At 55.5% G+C, this 12,014-nt stretch overlaps 18 non-coding genes across 18 annotated transcripts; all 18 read right to left on the bottom strand.

Moving 5' to 3' along the window:
• Positions 1–540: 540 nt before the first annotated feature.
• Trnal-cag (transfer RNA leucine (anticodon CAG)) lies at positions 541–622 on the bottom strand. Its single transcript has one exon. It is a non-coding gene; the product is annotated as a tRNA-Leu (tRNA).
• An 80-nt stretch (positions 623–702) lies between these two features.
• On the bottom strand, positions 703–783 carry Trnal-aag (transfer RNA leucine (anticodon AAG)). The gene has a single exon. It is a non-coding gene; the product is annotated as a tRNA-Leu (tRNA).
• Positions 784–1,866: 1,083 nt separating this feature from the next.
• On the bottom strand, positions 1,867–1,948 carry Trnal-cag (transfer RNA leucine (anticodon CAG)). Its single transcript has one exon. It is a non-coding gene; the product is annotated as a tRNA-Leu (tRNA).
• An 80-nt stretch (positions 1,949–2,028) lies between these two features.
• On the bottom strand, positions 2,029–2,110 carry Trnal-aag (transfer RNA leucine (anticodon AAG)). Its single transcript has one exon. It is a non-coding gene; the product is annotated as a tRNA-Leu (tRNA).
• A 1,083-nt stretch (positions 2,111–3,193) lies between these two features.
• Trnal-cag (transfer RNA leucine (anticodon CAG)) lies at positions 3,194–3,275 on the bottom strand. The gene has a single exon. It is a non-coding gene; the product is annotated as a tRNA-Leu (tRNA).
• Positions 3,276–3,355: 80 nt separating this feature from the next.
• Trnal-aag (transfer RNA leucine (anticodon AAG)) lies at positions 3,356–3,437 on the bottom strand. The gene has a single exon. It is a non-coding gene; the product is annotated as a tRNA-Leu (tRNA).
• A 1,083-nt stretch (positions 3,438–4,520) lies between these two features.
• Trnal-cag (transfer RNA leucine (anticodon CAG)) lies at positions 4,521–4,602 on the bottom strand. Its single transcript has one exon. It is a non-coding gene; the product is annotated as a tRNA-Leu (tRNA).
• Positions 4,603–4,682: 80 nt separating this feature from the next.
• Positions 4,683–4,764, bottom strand: Trnal-aag (transfer RNA leucine (anticodon AAG)). The gene has a single exon. It is a non-coding gene; the product is annotated as a tRNA-Leu (tRNA).
• A 1,084-nt stretch (positions 4,765–5,848) lies between these two features.
• Positions 5,849–5,930, bottom strand: Trnal-cag (transfer RNA leucine (anticodon CAG)). The gene has a single exon. It is a non-coding gene; the product is annotated as a tRNA-Leu (tRNA).
• An 80-nt stretch (positions 5,931–6,010) lies between these two features.
• Trnal-aag (transfer RNA leucine (anticodon AAG)) lies at positions 6,011–6,092 on the bottom strand. The gene has a single exon. It is a non-coding gene; the product is annotated as a tRNA-Leu (tRNA).
• Positions 6,093–7,175: 1,083 nt separating this feature from the next.
• Trnal-cag (transfer RNA leucine (anticodon CAG)) lies at positions 7,176–7,257 on the bottom strand. The gene has a single exon. It is a non-coding gene; the product is annotated as a tRNA-Leu (tRNA).
• Positions 7,258–7,337: 80 nt separating this feature from the next.
• Trnal-aag (transfer RNA leucine (anticodon AAG)) lies at positions 7,338–7,419 on the bottom strand. Its single transcript has one exon. It is a non-coding gene; the product is annotated as a tRNA-Leu (tRNA).
• A 1,083-nt stretch (positions 7,420–8,502) lies between these two features.
• Trnal-cag (transfer RNA leucine (anticodon CAG)) lies at positions 8,503–8,584 on the bottom strand. The gene has a single exon. It is a non-coding gene; the product is annotated as a tRNA-Leu (tRNA).
• An 80-nt stretch (positions 8,585–8,664) lies between these two features.
• Positions 8,665–8,746, bottom strand: Trnal-aag (transfer RNA leucine (anticodon AAG)). The gene has a single exon. It is a non-coding gene; the product is annotated as a tRNA-Leu (tRNA).
• Positions 8,747–9,829: 1,083 nt separating this feature from the next.
• Positions 9,830–9,911, bottom strand: Trnal-cag (transfer RNA leucine (anticodon CAG)). The gene has a single exon. It is a non-coding gene; the product is annotated as a tRNA-Leu (tRNA).
• An 80-nt stretch (positions 9,912–9,991) lies between these two features.
• On the bottom strand, positions 9,992–10,073 carry Trnal-aag (transfer RNA leucine (anticodon AAG)). Its single transcript has one exon. It is a non-coding gene; the product is annotated as a tRNA-Leu (tRNA).
• Positions 10,074–11,156: 1,083 nt separating this feature from the next.
• On the bottom strand, positions 11,157–11,238 carry Trnal-cag (transfer RNA leucine (anticodon CAG)). Its single transcript has one exon. It is a non-coding gene; the product is annotated as a tRNA-Leu (tRNA).
• Positions 11,239–11,318: 80 nt separating this feature from the next.
• Positions 11,319–11,400, bottom strand: Trnal-aag (transfer RNA leucine (anticodon AAG)). The gene has a single exon. It is a non-coding gene; the product is annotated as a tRNA-Leu (tRNA).
• Between the last annotated feature and the right edge of the window lie 614 nt (positions 11,401–12,014).

Below are 12,014 nucleotides of genomic sequence, written 5' to 3'. Positions count from 1 at the left end.
AATGTCTTGCAGTCCTCCAAGTCTGTTGGCCGCAGGTATGTGCCCGGATAAGAGGTGGACAGATGTCGCATCTCTCTCGCCGTCACTTGTGGCCGCGAATCATATTTTACGTAGTTTTCTGCAAGCGTCAGCGGAGCGTCAGTCGAGCTAAGTCGGGACAAGTCGCATAAGAGGAGCAATAAAATGTGCATTTCCGGTACCGGGAATCGAACCCAGGCCTCCTGGGCGAGAGCCAGGCATCCCAGCCACCAGACGACACCGGATAACGACACAAGCACTCGTCCAACAAACTCGGCGAGCGTCCACCCGCTACTTGACGACAACTGCAAAAATTAACGTTTCCACTTCGTAGAACGGCATGCTCGGGACGTATCTCGTGGAGACGAACGCCAGCAATCATGAGACCAAACTGCGCCGGTGAATCCTGTTGTTACACCACGCACCACTGTGCTACGACAGTTTAAGAAAGCGACGCTCACGCTTTGCTGCGCTTTTTCCTTCGCGGGAAATCAGTGCTCCTGTTTTCGAGACGGAAAACGTTGGCAGCGGTGGGATTCGAACCCACGCCTCCGAAGAGACTGGTGCCTGAAACCAGCGCCTTAGACCGCTCGGCCACGCTACCTACGCGACGCGGCGGTCACAGGAGCTGCGTTCTACCCCACGAGAACACACCGCAATGGCACAAAAACGAGAAGTAAAAATTGGCAGCGGTGGATTCGAACCCACGCCTCCGAAGAGACTGGTGCCTTAAACCAGCGCCTTAGACCGCTCGGCCACGCTACCTACACCAGTGTTCCTGGCATTTGTAGAATGCAGTGCACGACACAGCTTCCTGATCTGTTGCGACTGGTTGCTCGAACATCGCACCTCAAACGACTGCCCTTTTCGAATAGAGATTAACTACACAGGCAGCTGCCAGCGCCCTGGTGCGGCGGCATCGCGTGTTTATAAGGATTCGGTAGTGCCACCTGCAGCCTGAGGAACATGAGCACAAAATCAGGAGGGCACCGTGATTTCAATCACTGGGTCACTATCGTCATTGCAGCGACAGCAAGGCAGAACTTTAAAAAGTGCCGTGACCCGGATTCGAGCCTGGGTTGTCGCGGCCACAACGCAATGTCCTGACCACTAGACGATCACGGCCACGGAGCCACCGCGGAATTCAACTCTCGCGACTGCAAGTGGCTGTGCACAGCAAAGCTCGGCCGACTGTGTCTCGCAACAGCTGTGTCAGACGCGGTCTCCATTATATGTATACTGGCAAACGAACGTGCCCGCGCTGATGGACACTGAGCAGAGTGGTTAGCTGCATTCAACCCCCGTGGCAATGTCTTGCAGTCCTCCAAGTCTGTTGGCCGCAGGTATGTGCCCGGATAAGAGGTGGACAGATGTCGCATCTCTCTCGCCGTCACTTGTGGCCGCGAATCATATTTTACGTAGTTTTCTGCAAGCGTCAGCGGAGCGTCAGTCGAGCTAAGTCGGGACAAGTCGCATAAGAGGAGCAATAAAATGTGCATTTCCGGTACCGGGAATCGAACCCAGGCCTCCTGGGCGAGAGCCAGGCATCCCAGCCACCAGACGACACCGGATAACGACACAAGCACTCGTCCAACAAACTCGGCGAGCGTCCACCCGCTACTTGACGACAACTGCAAAAATTAACGTTTCCACTTCGTAGAACGGCATGCTCGGGACGTATCTCGTGGAGACGAACGCCAGCAATCATGAGACCAAACTGCGCCGGTGAATCCTGTTGTTACACCACGCACCACTGTGCTACGACAGTTTAAGAAAGCGACGCTCACGCTTTGCTGCGCTTTTTCCTTCGCGGGAAATCAGTGCTCCTGTTTTCGAGACGGAAAACGTTGGCAGCGGTGGGATTCGAACCCACGCCTCCGAAGAGACTGGTGCCTGAAACCAGCGCCTTAGACCGCTCGGCCACGCTACCTACGCGACGCGGCGGTCACAGGAGCTGCGTTCTACCCCACGAGAACACACCGCAATGGCACAAAAACGAGAAGTAAAAATTGGCAGCGGTGGGATTCGAACCCACGCCTCCGAAGAGACTGGTGCCTTAAACCAGCGCCTTAGACCGCTCGGCCACGCTACCTACACCAGTGTTCCTGGCATTTGTAGAATGCAGTGCACGACACAGCTTCCTGATCTGTTGCGACTGGTTGCTCGAACATCGCACCTCAAACGACTGCCCTTTTCGAATAGAGATTAACTACACAGGCAGCTGCCAGCGCCCTGGTGCGGCGGCATCGCGTGTTTATAAGGATTCGGTAGTGCCACCTGCAGCCTGAGGAACATGAGCACAAAATCAGGAGGGCACCGTGATTTCAATCACTGGGTCACTATCGTCATTGCAGCGACAGCAAGGCAGAACTTTAAAAAGTGCCGTGACCCGGATTCGAGCCTGGGTTGTCGCGGCCACAACGCAATGTCCTGACCACTAGACGATCACGGCCACGGAGCCACCGCGGAATTCAACTCTCGCGACTGCAAGTGGCTGTGCACAGCAAAGCTCGGCCGACTGTGTCTCGCAACAGCTGTGTCAGACGCGGTCTCCATTATATGTATACTGGCAAACGAACGTGCCCGCGCTGATGGACACTGAGCAGAGTGGTTAGCTGCATTCAACCCCCGTGGCAATGTCTTGCAGTCCTCCAAGTCTGTTGGCCGCAGGTATGTGCCCGGATAAGAGGTGGACAGATGTCGCATCTCTCTCGCCGTCACTTGTGGCCGCGAATCATATTTTACGTAGTTTTCTGCAAGCGTCAGCGGAGCGTCAGTCGAGCTAAGTCGGGACAAGTCGCATAAGAGGAGCAATAAAATGTGCATTTCCGGTACCGGGAATCGAACCCAGGCCTCCTGGGCGAGAGCCAGGCATCCCAGCCACCAGACGACACCGGATAACGACACAAGCACTCGTCCAACAAACTCGGCGAGCGTCCACCCGCTACTTGACGACAACTGCAAAAATTAACGTTTCCACTTCGTAGAACGGCATGCTCGGGACGTATCTCGTGGAGACGAACGCCAGCAATCATGAGACCAAACTGCGCCGGTGAATCCTGTTGTTACACCACGCACCACTGTGCTACGACAGTTTAAGAAAGCGACGCTCACGCTTTGCTGCGCTTTTTCCTTCGCGGGAAATCAGTGCTCCTGTTTTCGAGACGGAAAACGTTGGCAGCGGTGGGATTCGAACCCACGCCTCCGAAGAGACTGGTGCCTGAAACCAGCGCCTTAGACCGCTCGGCCACGCTACCTACGCGACGCGGCGGTCACAGGAGCTGCGTTCTACCCCACGAGAACACACCGCAATGGCACAAAAACGAGAAGTAAAAATTGGCAGCGGTGGGATTCGAACCCACGCCTCCGAAGAGACTGGTGCCTTAAACCAGCGCCTTAGACCGCTCGGCCACGCTACCTACACCAGTGTTCCTGGCATTTGTAGAATGCAGTGCACGACACAGCTTCCTGATCTGTTGCGACTGGTTGCTCGAACATCGCACCTCAAACGACTGCCCTTTTCGAATAGAGATTAACTACACAGGCAGCTGCCAGCGCCCTGGTGCGGCGGCATCGCGTGTTTATAAGGATTCGGTAGTGCCACCTGCAGCCTGAGGAACATGAGCACAAAATCAGGAGGGCACCGTGATTTCAATCACTGGGTCACTATCGTCATTGCAGCGACAGCAAGGCAGAACTTTAAAAAGTGCCGTGACCCGGATTCGAGCCTGGGTTGTCGCGGCCACAACGCAATGTCCTGACCACTAGACGATCACGGCCACGGAGCCACCGCGGAATTCAACTCTCGCGACTGCAAGTGGCTGTGCACAGCAAAGCTCGGCCGACTGTGTCTCGCAACAGCTGTGTCAGACGCGGTCTCCATTATATGTATACTGGCAAACGAACGTGCCCGCGCTGATGGACACTGAGCAGAGTGGTTAGCTGCATTCAACCCCCGTGGCAATGTCTTGCAGTCCTCCAAGTCTGTTGGCCGCAGGTATGTGCCCGGATAAGAGGTGGACAGATGTCGCATCTCTCTCGCCGTCACTTGTGGCCGCGAATCATATTTTACGTAGTTTTCTGCAAGCGTCAGCGGAGCGTCAGTCGAGCTAAGTCGGGACAAGTCGCATAAGAGGAGCAATAAAATGTGCATTTCCGGTACCGGGAATCGAACCCAGGCCTCCTGGGCGAGAGCCAGGCATCCCAGCCACCAGACGACACCGGATAACGACACAAGCACTCGTCCAACAAACTCGGCGAGCGTCCACCCGCTACTTGACGACAACTGCAAAAATTAACGTTTCCACTTCGTAGAACGGCATGCTCGGGACGTATCTCGTGGAGACGAACGCCAGCAATCATGAGACCAAACTGCGCCGGTGAATCCTGTTGTTACACCACGCACCACTGTGCTACGACAGTTTAAGAAAGCGACGCTCACGCTTTGCTGCGCTTTTTCCTTCGCGGGAAATCAGTGCTCCTGTTTTCGAGACGGAAAACGTTGGCAGCGGTGGGATTCGAACCCACGCCTCCGAAGAGACTGGTGCCTGAAACCAGCGCCTTAGACCGCTCGGCCACGCTACCTACGCGACGCGGCGGTCACAGGAGCTGCGTTCTACCCCACGAGAACACACCGCAATGGCACAAAAACGAGAAGTAAAAATTGGCAGCGGTGGGATTCGAACCCACGCCTCCGAAGAGACTGGTGCCTTAAACCAGCGCCTTAGACCGCTCGGCCACGCTACCTACACCAGTGTTCCTGGCATTTGTAGAATGCAGTGCACGACACAGCTTCCTGATCTGTTGCGACTGGTTGCTCGAACATCGCACCTCAAACGACTGCCCTTTTCGAATAGAGATTAACTACACAGGCAGCTGCCAGCGCCCTGGTGCGGCGGCATCGCGTGTTTATAAGGATTCGGTAGTGCCACCTGCAGCCTGAGGAACATGAGCACAAAATCAGGAGGGCACCGTGATTTCAATCACTGGGTCACTATCGTCATTGCAGCGACAGCAAGGCAGAACTTTAAAAAGTGCCGTGACCCGGATTCGAGCCTGGGTTGTCGCGGCCACAACGCAATGTCCTGACCACTAGACGATCACGGCCACGGAGCCCACCGCGGAATTCAACTCTCGCGACTGCAAGTGGCTGTGCACAGCAAAGCTCGGCCGACTGTGTCTCGCAACAGCTGTGTCAGACGCGGTCTCCATTATATGTATACTGGCAAACGAACGTGCCCGCGCTGATGGACACTGAGCAGAGTGGTTAGCTGCATTCAACCCCCGTGGCAATGTCTTGCAGTCCTCCAAGTCTGTTGGCCGCAGGTATGTGCCCGGATAAGAGGTGGACAGATGTCGCATCTCTCTCGCCGTCACTTGTGGCCGCGAATCATATTTTACGTAGTTTTCTGCAAGCGTCAGCGGAGCGTCAGTCGAGCTAAGTCGGGACAAGTCGCATAAGAGGAGCAATAAAATGTGCATTTCCGGTACCGGGAATCGAACCCAGGCCTCCTGGGCGAGAGCCAGGCATCCCAGCCACCAGACGACACCGGATAACGACACAAGCACTCGTCCAACAAACTCGGCGAGCGTCCACCCGCTACTTGACGACAACTGCAAAAATTAACGTTTCCACTTCGTAGAACGGCATGCTCGGGACGTATCTCGTGGAGACGAACGCCAGCAATCATGAGACCAAACTGCGCCGGTGAATCCTGTTGTTACACCACGCACCACTGTGCTACGACAGTTTAAGAAAGCGACGCTCACGCTTTGCTGCGCTTTTTCCTTCGCGGGAAATCAGTGCTCCTGTTTTCGAGACGGAAAACGTTGGCAGCGGTGGGATTCGAACCCACGCCTCCGAAGAGACTGGTGCCTGAAACCAGCGCCTTAGACCGCTCGGCCACGCTACCTACGCGACGCGGCGGTCACAGGAGCTGCGTTCTACCCCACGAGAACACACCGCAATGGCACAAAAACGAGAAGTAAAAATTGGCAGCGGTGGGATTCGAACCCACGCCTCCGAAGAGACTGGTGCCTTAAACCAGCGCCTTAGACCGCTCGGCCACGCTACCTACACCAGTGTTCCTGGCATTTGTAGAATGCACTGCACGACACAGCTTCCTGATCTGTTGCGACTGGTTGCTCGAACATCGCACCTCAAACGACTGCCCTTTTCGAATAGAGATTAACTACACAGGCAGCTGCCAGCGCCCTGGTGCGGCGGCATCGCGTGTTTATAAGGATTCGGTAGTGCCACCTGCAGCCTGAGGAACATGAGCACAAAATCAGGAGGGCACCGTGATTTCAATCACTGGGTCACTATCGTCATTGCAGCGACAGCAAGGCAGAACTTTAAAAAGTGCCGTGACCCGGATTCGAGCCTGGGTTGTCGCGGCCACAACGCAATGTCCTGACCACTAGACGATCACGGCCACGGAGCCACCGCGGAATTCAACTCTCGCGACTGCAAGTGGCTGTGCACAGCAAAGCTCGGCCGACTGTGTCTCGCAACAGCTGTGTCAGACGCGGTCTCCATTATATGTATACTGGCAAACGAACGTGCCCGCGCTGATGGACACTGAGCAGAGTGGTTAGCTGCATTCAACCCCCGTGGCAATGTCTTGCAGTCCTCCAAGTCTGTTGGCCGCAGGTATGTGCCCGGATAAGAGGTGGACAGATGTCGCATCTCTCTCGCCGTCACTTGTGGCCGCGAATCATATTTTACGTAGTTTTCTGCAAGCGTCAGCGGAGCGTCAGTCGAGCTAAGTCGGGACAAGTCGCATAAGAGGAGCAATAAAATGTGCATTTCCGGTACCGGGAATCGAACCCAGGCCTCCTGGGCGAGAGCCAGGCATCCCAGCCACCAGACGACACCGGATAACGACACAAGCACTCGTCCAACAAACTCGGCGAGCGTCCACCCGCTACTTGACGACAACTGCAAAAATTAACGTTTCCACTTCGTAGAACGGCATGCTCGGGACGTATCTCGTGGAGACGAACGCCAGCAATCATGAGACCAAACTGCGCCGGTGAATCCTGTTGTTACACCACGCACCACTGTGCTACGACAGTTTAAGAAAGCGACGCTCACGCTTTGCTGCGCTTTTTCCTTCGCGGGAAATCAGTGCTCCTGTTTTCGAGACGGAAAACGTTGGCAGCGGTGGGATTCGAACCCACGCCTCCGAAGAGACTGGTGCCTGAAACCAGCGCCTTAGACCGCTCGGCCACGCTACCTACGCGACGCGGCGGTCACAGGAGCTGCGTTCTACCCCACGAGAACACACCGCAATGGCACAAAAACGAGAAGTAAAAATTGGCAGCGGTGGGATTCGAACCCACGCCTCCGAAGAGACTGGTGCCTTAAACCAGCGCCTTAGACCGCTCGGCCACGCTACCTACACCAGTGTTCCTGGCATTTGTAGAATGCAGTGCACGACACAGCTTCCTGATCTGTTGCGACTGGTTGCTCGAACATCGCACCTCAAACGACTGCCCTTTTCGAATAGAGATTAACTACACAGGCAGCTGCCAGCGCCCTGGTGCGGCGGCATCGCGTGTTTATAAGGATTCGGTAGTGCCACCTGCAGCCTGAGGAACATGAGCACAAAATCAGGAGGGCACCGTGATTTCAATCACTGGGTCACTATCGTCATTGCAGCGACAGCAAGGCAGAACTTTAAAAAGTGCCGTGACCCGGATTCGAGCCTGGGTTGTCGCGGCCACAACGCAATGTCCTGACCACTAGACGATCACGGCCACGGAGCCACCGCGGAATTCAACTCTCGCGACTGCAAGTGGCTGTGCACAGCAAAGCTCGGCCGACTGTGTCTCGCAACAGCTGTGTCAGACGCGGTCTCCATTATATGTATACTGGCAAACGAACGTGCCCGCGCTGATGGACACTGAGCAGAGTGGTTAGCTGCATTCAACCCCCGTGGCAATGTCTTGCAGTCCTCCAAGTCTGTTGGCCGCAGGTATGTGCCCGGATAAGAGGTGGACAGATGTCGCATCTCTCTCGCCGTCACTTGTGGCCGCGAATCATATTTTACGTAGTTTTCTGCAAGCGTCAGCGGAGCGTCAGTCGAGCTAAGTCGGGACAAGTCGCATAAGAGGAGCAATAAAATGTGCATTTCCGGTACCGGGAATCGAACCCAGGCCTCCTGGGCGAGAGCCAGGCATCCCAGCCACCAGACGACACCGGATAACGACACAAGCACTCGTCCAACAAACTCGGCGAGCGTCCACCCGCTACTTGACGACAACTGCAAAAATTAACGTTTCCACTTCGTAGAACGGCATGCTCGGGACGTATCTCGTGGAGACGAACGCCAGCAATCATGAGACCAAACTGCGCCGGTGAATCCTGTTGTTACACCACGCACCACTGTGCTACGACAGTTTAAGAAAGCGACGCTCACGCTTTGCTGCGCTTTTTCCTTCGCGGGAAATCAGTGCTCCTGTTTTCGAGACGGAAAACGTTGGCAGCGGTGGGATTCGAACCCACGCCTCCGAAGAGACTGGTGCCTGAAACCAGCGCCTTAGACCGCTCGGCCACGCTACCTACGCGACGCGGCGGTCACAGGAGCTGCGTTCTACCCCACGAGAACACACCGCAATGGCACAAAAACGAGAAGTAAAAATTGGCAGCGGTGGGATTCGAACCCACGCCTCCGAAGAGACTGGTGCCTTAAACCAGCGCCTTAGACCGCTCGGCCACGCTACCTACACCAGTGTTCCTGGCATTTGTAGAATGCAGTGCACGACACAGCTTCCTGATCTGTTGCGACTGGTTGCTCGAACATCGCACCTCAAACGACTGCCCTTTTCGAATAGAGATTAACTACACAGGCAGCTGCCAGCGCCCTGGTGCGGCGGCATCGCGTGTTTATAAGGATTCGGTAGTGCCACCTGCAGCCTGAGGAACATGAGCACAAAATCAGGAGGGCACCGTGATTTCAATCACTGGGTCACTATCGTCATTGCAGCGACAGCAAGGCAGAACTTTAAAAAGTGCCGTGACCCGGATTCGAGCCTGGGTTGTCGCGGCCACAACGCAATGTCCTGACCACTAGACGATCACGGCCACGGAGCCACCGCGGAATTCAACTCTCGCGACTGCAAGTGGCTGTGCACAGCAAAGCTCGGCCGACTGTGTCTCGCAACAGCTGTGTCAGACGCGGTCTCCATTATATGTATACTGGCAAACGAACGTGCCCGCGCTGATGGACACTGAGCAGAGTGGTTAGCTGCATTCAACCCCCGTGGCAATGTCTTGCAGTCCTCCAAGTCTGTTGGCCGCAGGTATGTGCCCGGATAAGAGGTGGACAGATGTCGCATCTCTCTCGCCGTCACTTGTGGCCGCGAATCATATTTTACGTAGTTTTCTGCAAGCGTCAGCGGAGCGTCAGTCGAGCTAAGTCGGGACAAGTCGCATAAGAGGAGCAATAAAATGTGCATTTCCGGTACCGGGAATCGAACCCAGGCCTCCTGGGCGAGAGCCAGGCATCCCAGCCACCAGACGACACCGGATAACGACACAAGCACTCGTCCAACAAACTCGGCGAGCGTCCACCCGCTACTTGACGACAACTGCAAAAATTAACGTTTCCACTTCGTAGAACGGCATGCTCGGGACGTATCTCGTGGAGACGAACGCCAGCAATCATGAGACCAAACTGCGCCGGTGAATCCTGTTGTTACACCACGCACCACTGTGCTACGACAGTTTAAGAAAGCGACGCTCACGCTTTGCTGCGCTTTTTCCTTCGCGGGAAATCAGTGCTCCTGTTTTCGAGACGGAAAACGTTGGCAGCGGTGGGATTCGAACCCACGCCTCCGAAGAGACTGGTGCCTGAAACCAGCGCCTTAGACCGCTCGGCCACGCTACCTACGCGACGCGGCGGTCACAGGAGCTGCGTTCTACCCCACGAGAACACACCGCAATGGCACAAAAACGAGAAGTAAAAATTGGCAGCGGTGGGATTCGAACCCACGCCTCCGAAGAGACTGGTGCCTTAAACCAGCGCCTTAGACCGCTCGGCCACGCTACCTACACCAGTGTTCCTGGCATTTGTAGAATGCAGTGCACGACACAGCTTCCTGATCTGTTGCGACTGGTTGCTCGAACATCGCACCTCAAACGACTGCCCTTTTCGAATAGAGATTAACTACACAGGCAGCTGCCAGCGCCCTGGTGCGGCGGCATCGCGTGTTTATAAGGATTCGGTAGTGCCACCTGCAGCCTGAGGAACATGAGCACAAAATCAGGAGGGCACCGTGATTTCAATCACTGGGTCACTATCGTCATTGCAGCGACAGCAAGGCAGAACTTTAAAAAGTGCCGTGACCCGGATTCGAGCCTGGGTTGTCGCGGCCACAACGCAATGTCCTGACCACTAGACGATCACGGCCACGGAGCCACCGCGGAATTCAACTCTCGCGACTGCAAGTGGCTGTGCACAGCAAAGCTCGGCCGACTGTGTCTCGCAACAGCTGTGTCAGACGCGGTCTCCATTATATGTATACTGGCAAACGAACGTGCCCGCGCTGATGGACACTGAGCAGAGTGGTTAGCTGCATTCAACCCCCGTGGCAATGTCTTGCAGTCCTCCAAGTCTGTTGGCCGCAGGTATGTGCCCGGATAAGAGGTGGACAGATGTCGCATCTCTCTCGCCGTCACTTGTGGCCGCGAATCATATTTTACGTAGTTTTCTGCAAGCGTCAGCGGAGCGTCAGTCGAGCTAAGTCGGGACAAGTCGCATAAGAGGAGCAATAAAATGTGCATTTCCGGTACCGGGAATCGAACCCAGGCCTCCTGGGCGAGAGCCAGGCATCCCAGCCACCAGACGACACCGGATAACGACACAAGCACTCGTCCAACAAACTCGGCGAGCGTCCACCCGCTACTTGACGACAACTGCAAAAATTAACGTTTCCACTTCGTAGAACGGCATGCTCGGGACGTATCTCGTGGAGACGAACGCCAGCAATCATGAGACCAAACTGCGCCGGTGAATCCTGTTGTTACACCACGCACCACTGTGCTACGACAGTTTAAGAAAGCGACGCTCACGCTTTGCTGCGCTTTTTCCTTCGCGGGAAATCAGTGCTCCTGTTTTCGAGACGGAAAACGTTGGCAGCGGTGGGATTCGAACCCACGCCTCCGAAGAGACTGGTGCCTGAAACCAGCGCCTTAGACCGCTCGGCCACGCTACCTACGCGACGCGGCGGTCACAGGAGCTGCGTTCTACCCCACGAGAACACACCGCAATGGCACAAAAACGAGAAGTAAAAATTGGCAGCGGTGGGATTCGAACCCACGCCTCCGAAGAGACTGGTGCCTTAAACCAGCGCCTTAGACCGCTCGGCCACGCTACCTACACCAGTGTTCCTGGCATTTGTAGAATGCAGTGCACGACACAGCTTCCTGATCTGTTGCGACTGGTTGCTCGAACATCGCACCTCAAACGACTGCCCTTTTCGAATAGAGATTAACTACACAGGCAGCTGCCAGCGCCCTGGTGCGGCGGCATCGCGTGTTTATAAGGATTCGGTAGTGCCACCTGCAGCCTGAGGAACATGAGCACAAAATCAGGAGGGCACCGTGATTTCAATCACTGGGTCACTATCGTCATTGCAGCGACAGCAAGGCAGAACTTTAAAAAGTGCCGTGACCCGGATTCGAGCCTGGGTTGTCGCGGCCACAACGCAATGTCCTGACCACTAGACGATCACGGCCACGGAGCCACCGCGGAATTCAACTCTCGCGACTGCAAGTGGCTGTGCACAGCAAAGCTCGGCCGACTGTGTCTCGCAACAGCTGTGTCAGACGCGGTCTCCATTATATGTATACTGGCAAACGAACGTGCCCGCGCTGATGGACACTGAGCAGAGTGGTTAGCTGCATTCAACCCCCGTGGCAATGTCTTGCAGTCCTCCAAGTCTGTTGGCCGCAGGTATGTGCCCGGATAAGAGGTGGACAGATGTCGCAT

The sequence above is a fragment of the Schistocerca serialis genome, unplaced genomic scaffold (assembly GCF_023864345.2).
Source record: "Schistocerca serialis cubense isolate TAMUIC-IGC-003099 unplaced genomic scaffold, iqSchSeri2.2 HiC_scaffold_507, whole genome shotgun sequence".
Lineage (NCBI taxonomy): Eukaryota > Metazoa > Arthropoda > Insecta > Orthoptera > Acrididae > Schistocerca > Schistocerca serialis.
The sequence above is the reverse complement of the archived record's forward strand: the minus strand, read 5'-3'. Positions and strand labels throughout refer to the sequence as shown.